We start from the raw sequence: 8,082 nt of genomic DNA, 5'->3' as shown, positions 1-8,082 counted from the left end.
CCTTCCTTTCACTCTCTCTCTCTCTCTCTCTCTCTCTCTCTCTCTCTCTCTCTTTCTCTTTCTCTCTTCTTTATTTTTTTATTCTGTAGTACATATTTAAATCAGGGACAATGTTACCTACAGCAGAATTTTTATTATTTAGGATTATATTAGCTATCATGGATCTTCTGTATTTTGATGTGTATTTTAAGAATATTTTTCAGACCAGTAGTGTTTGTTTTTACTCTAAGTCTCTGGATTGTTTAGTTTTTGGTTCTTGGTTACTCAAATAGTATATGGAACAGATTCTCTCTTGGAGTGGGCCACAAATCTAAACCGAATCTTCTTTTGTTAGGTTGTCATATTCAACTTTTATAACATAGTTCTTGCTTCATCTTATTACATTTTAATTTGTTATGTTAAGAAATAAAGAGAAACAGAATATGAGACATACAGGGAAAGGTAAAACATCTCCAATACTTTCAACTAAATTCCTGGCTAGCTGGAATCGCTCTATATTCTTCAGCTCTCACTGGTTAGCTAGAAATGGCCACCCATATTTTAAATATTAAAATAAAGTCCTATGTAATTAAAAACATTGCCACAGCCACTCCAGTAGTAACACTCTTGACAGGCCTAAAAACTTGGACGCAGTCCCAAAGCGAAATATTCACGGAAACTTAGTCTCCTAGAACCATGGCATCCTGTATAAGGAATGCTCCAAACTTGTCCTTGCATTAGTCAGTGAATGGATCTGTGTGCTTTCTTTCAGTATTGTTTTATTATAGGTGCCTCCAAGCAATGACTTGCCAAATACCTAAGCAAAATTAAACTTTGCTTCCTGGCCTTCACCAATGCCCTAGGTAGTCCTTGAGTCCACCCTGGGCTTGGAATTCAGTAAGAATGTTACCTATTGCCTCTAGTATTGTAAGAGAGATTGTGAAAGAAATCAGGCATTACTATCTACTACATAGAGTTAGAAATTTAGGGCAAGCTTAGCAAAGTAAATTTAGAATTCTTATTTTAGTTATGTATGGCAGACTACATTACTTATTAATATAAAGTCCCCACACACAATCACTTAGAATAAAAACCAAGTCACCCACATATACAGGAATTTACAGTGGTTTAGGAAGTAGATCTGGCTGTGGTTTAAGGAGGAACTCGACTATTGCATTATTCATGAGAAGGTTGTCTAGAGAGGAACTCCTTAATTAGAACTATGGCTTGGGTGTGAAAGCCTTTTGCCCAGGAGTGTAAAGACCTCACACCTGGCTTCTAAGACTATATCTGACTTTAGATAGAGCTGACTTTGTCTCGGTTGTTTTATTTCCCACTTCCTTCTAGTCTTTATGTTTGCATTCCTCTGTTTTGTGTAAAAGTCATTAAGCATCAGGTAACTTCACTGTACCTTGCTGATGTGTCACCTATTTTCCCTATTTTCTTCTGTATTAAAAATGTGGTACATTTACACAATGGAGTACTACTCAGCTATTAAAAGGAATGAATTTATGAAATTCCTAGGCAAATGGTTGGACCTGGAGGATAGTCATCCTGAGTGAGGTAACACAATCACAAAAGAACTCAAATGATATGTACTCACTGATAAGTGGATATTAGCCCAGAAACTTAGCATACCCAAGATATAAGATAAAATTTGCAAAACACATGAAATTGAAGAAGAACGAAGACCAAAGTGTGGACACTTTGCCCCTTCTTAGAATTGGAAACAATCACCCATGGAAGGAGTTACAGAGACAAAGTTTGGAGCTGAGACAAAAGGATGGATCATCTAGAGACTGCCATATCCAGGGATCCATCCCATAATTAGCCTCCAAACGATGACACCATTGCATACTCTAGCAAGCGTTTGCTGAAAGGATGCTGATATAGCTGTCTCTTGTGAGACTAGGCCGGGACCTAGCAAACACATAAGTGGATGCTCACAGTCAGCTATTGGATGGATCACAGGGACCCCAATGGAGGAGCTAGAGAAAGTAGCCAAGGAGCTAAAGAGATCTGCAACCCTGTAGGTGTAACAACATTATGAGTTAACCAGTACCCCGGAGCTCTTGACTCTAGCTGCATATGTATCAAAAGATGGCCTAGTTGGCCATCACTGGAAAGAGAGGCCCATTGGACATGCAAACTTTATATGCTCCAGTACAGGGGAACACCAGGGCCAAAAAGTGGGAATGGGTGGGTAGGGGAGTGGGGTGGGGGGAGGTTATGGGAGACTTTTGGGATAGCATTGGAAATATAATTGAGGAAAATACATAATAAAAAAATGTAAAATAAAAAAATATCTGATGCTTGCTTTGGGAAATTGCGTTCAGATACAGCACTCTCTCTGTGTCTGTGTCTGTCATCCGTGCTGACTCCTTGCTCGGCTAATTACTGAAATCCTGTTTTCCCATGGATAGAGGGACCAAGTGAGTCCAATCCACAAACCATGTTTAACTTTTATGAAATACTGTGTGGTAATTTTTTGTGAGAAATGCAACAGGTCTTTATGAATATGTAGATTGTTTTTGGTAAGATGACAATTTTCAGAAACACTGTCTTAGTTTCTCTCTCTGTCTCACTGTCACTGTCACTGTGGGTCTCTCTCTCTCACTTCTTTGTGTATGTGTAGGGGTATGTGTGTCTATAAGTCTGTGTATGTGTATACCTGTGTGTGTGGTACACTTTTAATGAAGTTATACCATAAAGAATGACAATGCTTCCCCACAAAAGGTGTAGATTACGTTTTTGTTTTTGTTTTTTAAATCCTCATTGCCAGGCAGGGGAAAGTATCCCTCAAATTATTGGTCATGCTAGGCAAAAAGTTTCCTAAATACTGTAAATAATGTAGGCTTGCATTTATCCTCAGTTGCCTCCTAAAACCTGAAGGGAAGATCCTACTCCTGAACATAGCACTTACTTTGAATGCAGTTCAAAGAAAATTGAGGTGGAATTGTCCACAAAGGCTCCATGTTGGGGATTAACTCTTACAGTATCTGACAGTGATTTGTCAGATGTCAAGGAGGCAAACACATAATCATTGTATGTAGCTAGGACAGTTAGGAACAACATCAATGAACATCATAGATAGTTATTTCTAAAGTTGAAATAGTGTCATTTATAACATGAGTGTAAACAACAGTCTAATTATATTTAAGGTCTACTCAATACTTGAAAAACCAAAGTCTAGTAGTACTATGAATATTTTTCAGACCAGTAGTGTTTGTTTTTACTCTCAGTCTCTGGATTGTTTAGTTTTTGGTTCTTGGTTACTCAAAGAATTGGTACTTACCTATTACACTACATGTACATTACCATTGAGATCCCAGGTCCTAAAGGAGGACTAACTATTGCCATTGATCAAAGCTAATAAAATGTCTAAGTCCACTGTAAACAATCCTTTTACCTGTGGATGATTAATCCTGTTACTACTCACTACGGATGACTCATTTTACAGCATTTGGAAAGCATTACAGAAATACCTGACTGGACAATATGTAGACATCAACTCATCTTGAGGTGTCTAACTTTAAACAAACACACATATAAATGATATATACATATTATATATATATATATATGTGTGTGTGTGTGTATGTATACATATATATGTATATATATATTGTGTGTAAAATTATATATATATATATGTTTGTGTGTGTTGTGTGTATATGTAAATGTGAATATATGCATATACATGCATGTATATATACCTCAAATTGAGTTGAACATATATAAATGTATGTGCAACATATACATTTATACATATATGTGTGTTTCTGTATAAGTGTTTATATAACACAGAGATTCACAACAGTTTTAGAAAATAATTCAGAAGAGGCGAACAATATAGAAAGGATTTCTTGTATAGTGTGTGGAAGCACTACCTGTCATTAATAGCTAATGGTTTATTAGGAAAGGACAGGAAATAGAAGGTGGGAGTTCCAGTATTTATATAGGAACTCTGGGAATTAGTCAGGTGCAGTAATATTCAAAACCCTGGCTCTGAGGAGACAAACATATAAAACTGAGGAGAAGTAACCTGCCATGTGTCACACATAGAATAGAAAAATTGTCTTGTGTAAGTTAGGACCAACTCAGGGAACAAGTCCAAGCTTATAGCATAGACATTCATTCATAAATAATTATGTCTCAAAGTCATTATCTGGGAACTGAGGTACAGGTAGAAAGGAGTGCAGTTACAGAAATGTTTGTAAGAGCCATAGGGTCAGGATAATTGGTGAACAGCTGTGACACAGATGTTTTATATATTATAGTGAAGATGCACACATGGAATCTCAAAAATAAAATTATTTAAACAATATATGCACAATAACAATGTAGGTTGATTCACATGCTTTGGTTGATAGGGGAAATCTGACAAAGCCTTAACTCTAGGTGAGGAGCAATAGAAATTGATAAATACTGGAAGAAGGAGAATCAGAATTGTTCAGGGAAAAGCCCCTGATAGATCATCTAATTTAAAATAGTCAACTCTAAACACATAGACATATAATTAACACTAAGGAATAAAAGTGTGTGTAAGTATGTGTTTGAGTGTGTGTTTTTGTGTGTGTGATAATAATGAAAGAAAAAGAAGCCATGATTTTGAGAGGGAATGGAAGGGACAAGTGAGATGTTGGGAATAGGAAGAGAAAGGAGTAGGAGAAATGTAAATATTGTCAGCCACAAGAAGCACTTACGCCTTCAGGAAGAAGAACACTATCTCATAATTTAAAAATTCTCCTCTTTAGTGAAAAATTTCTGTCCCTTAACTACAGCACACACAATGACAGAGAGACCCTTCAAAGATATTATAGTAAACAATAGTGTATATTTTGTAATACAATAGTTGAAAATGAATGATTCAGTGGTTCAGTAAATGCCCAGTGTGGTTGATAGTACCATAAATCTAAGTAGATTTTAAATGAGGCAAACAGATTAATTGATATATTAAATGAATACACTCTCAGTGTAGAGCAAAGAGCAAAGCATGTTAATATTGAGCAACATTCTAGTCTCCATCTATGATCACGTTCCCTAAAGTCTATGTCTCTATTCATCGAAGCAGTATATTTAAATTTCATAAAACAAAATGTCTTTTTTAATGTTAATTCCTCTGTGTTTTTAAGTTGAATATTATGAATTTTCATCGCTTACATTTAAGACTGTTGATTCACTTTGACATATATTTAAATGTACAGTTTATCACATAATCCAATTTTAAATTTAATTCATTATGTGAAAAGTTATGATAAGAATTCGTGCTTTAAATTTAAGAAAATAAATTATACATGCTAATAGGTGACAAATAAAGTAATTTATAGTTAAGTTAACATGGCTGAAATCATTAAATAAGTGGAATGAGAAGTATAAAGTTATTGAATTTCCAGACACATAAAAATTAAAAGAAATAAAATGTCAAGGTGATAGAAAATCCTATTAGTCACAAAAATTAAAGTAAAACACAAATTTGATAGATAATATAAAATTTAAATGTAGCAAATTCAAGAGAAATATCTTATTATAATGATAAGACTAATGTTTTGTGAGAGGGTGCCCCAAGACTATGATACTTTATTGTTCAGGATAATCGACATTATTTAAATAGCAAAACAACAGCATTAAAAATTCATCCCAAATAACCTCTGCCTTCCAATTTGTACCTATTCTGCACATCCTGTAGAAATGGAATCAGGTAATTATAGTATGTCATTTATCACAAAAATTTCAAGATCTTTCCTAGTATAATAGAATTAATAATTTCTCCTTTACTGATTAATAATAAATTGTTTGTTACATTGTGAACATTCATTCATTATTAGATATTTTCATCATTGATACATTTGTACTAACATAAAGTACAGATATAGAGGTTATTATACCAGATCATACCTGAAAGTTTGCGGTCTGACATACTACTAGGTGAATGACTGTTTGAGTCATATGTAATCCTGTTTCGTTTAAAGGAACAGCTACAGTGCTGTCTAAGATTTCTGCAGTATATTATATTTGAACAACTAGTTTGTGAGCTTCTAGTTTTAAACTCTCTAACTTTTCATCATCAATATATTTCTTATTTTCTGTTGGCTCATTAGATCACTTTTACATTTTTCATTATTTCTTTGAAAATTGCATACCATATATTTTGATGACATTTACCTTCCTTCACTGTCAAATATAAACAGTATCAGGATTCATCTTCATTTATTTTTTTTAACATGTGGAATTCCACCTGTTCCAGCTTGAGTTTTGGAAAAGATTGTTCTTTTGCTATTGAATAAACTTTCCAATCGTCTTAAAATTCAGTCAATTATAGATGCATGGTATTGTTTCTGTGCTTCTGATTATATTTTAATATTTTTCAGAACAGGCTTACTCTTAAAATAATAACACTAGTTAAGAGATGGTAGTCACTTTATAGTAATTTTAAATTTAAATTCAAAATGTACAAATATGCCATGTTTACTTCTTATATATGTGCATATGTAAGCCCATAGATATGGATTTGCTGGGATCCACAATACATCAATGTATTTATTATTATTTTTAAAATTGTAAAGAGATTTTTATTTGTTCTTTTATTTACATTTGAAATGTTGTCTCCCTTCCTGTTTTCCTCTCCCCAAGACTCCCATCCCATCTCCCCTCACCTATGCCTCTGTAAGGGTTCTCCTCTTACCAACTACACACTCCAACCTCACCACTCTACCATTCCCCTATGCTGGTGCATCAAGCCTCCACAGGACCAAAGGTCTACACTCCAATAAATCCTAGATAAGGCAGTCCCCTGGTACATATGTAGTTGGATCCATGGATTCCTCCATGTATACTCTTTTGTTGGCGGTTTATTCCCTGGGAGCTCTGGGATGCCTGGTTAGTTGATATTGCTGTTATTCCTATGAGGTTGCAACTCCTTTCTGCCCCTTCATTCCATACCCTAACACTTCCATTGGAGTATTTGGGCCCAGTCCAATGGTTGGCTGGCAGCTCAGGTGCTGGCAGAGGCTCTTAGGGGACAGTTATACCAGGCGCCTGTCAGCAAGTGCTTCCTGGCATCAGCAATAGAGTCAGGAGTGGGGGCATTTTGTTTCTGCAGATGGGATGGATCCCTAGGTGGGGAGGTCTCTAGATGCCTTTCCTTCAGTCTCTGCTCAAAGTTTTGACCCTGTTTCCTTTAGACAGGAACAATTCTGGGTTAAAATTTTTGAGATGGGTGGGTGGCCCTATTCCTCAGATGGGGGCCATGCATATCTAGTGAAGGTGGTCATTAGAGGTTTTGTTGGGTATTTCAGCTAAAGTCATACCTGTTGGTTCATTGGAACTTCTTTGCTTTCCTGGCTTCTGGGACTTTCTAGTGGCTACCCCTAGTTCTGCTTCCCACCCTACTATATATTTCTATCAATTTTCCTGACCCTCTATAGTTCTTTTATGTCTCTTCCCATGTCTGATATTGCCCCCACTTTTGCCCACCCCCTCTTCTTTCCCTCCCAGTTCTCTCTCTCCAACTACCTCCTGTGATTATTTTTCCCCCTTCTAAGTAGGATTGAAACATCCACACAACTTGGTCTTCCTTATGCTTAAGCTTCATATGATCTGTGAGTTGTATTATGAGTATTGGTGTACTAATATCCAATTATCATTGAGTACATAACATGCGTGTTACTTTGTTACTGAGTTACCTCCCTCAGGATGATATTTTCTAGCTTCATCCATTTGCCTGTGAATTTCATAAAGTCATTGTTTAAATAGCCGAGTAGTACTCCATTATGCAAATTATACCACATTTTCTGTATCCATTCTTCCATTGAGGGACATCTGGGTTGTTTTCAGCTTCTGGCTACTATAAATGAGGTTGCTATGAACATAATGAAACATGTTTCATTGTTATATATTGGAGTATTTGGGGGGAATATGCCCAGTAGTGTTATAGCTGGATCTTGAAGTAGGACTATTTCCAATTTTCTGAGGAACTGCCTAGTAGTTTTTCAAACTGATTTAACCAGCTTACAATCACACTAGAAAGGAAACTATTCCTCTTTCTCCACAGGATCTGCTCTCTCCTGAGGTTTGTGTTTTCTTTTTCTTTTTTTTTTTTTT

Source organism: Mus caroli, chromosome 1, assembly GCF_900094665.2.
Source record: "Mus caroli chromosome 1, CAROLI_EIJ_v1.1, whole genome shotgun sequence".
In the NCBI taxonomy this organism is placed as follows: domain Eukaryota; kingdom Metazoa; phylum Chordata; class Mammalia; order Rodentia; family Muridae; genus Mus; species Mus caroli.
This window is presented reverse-complemented; position numbering follows the sequence as displayed.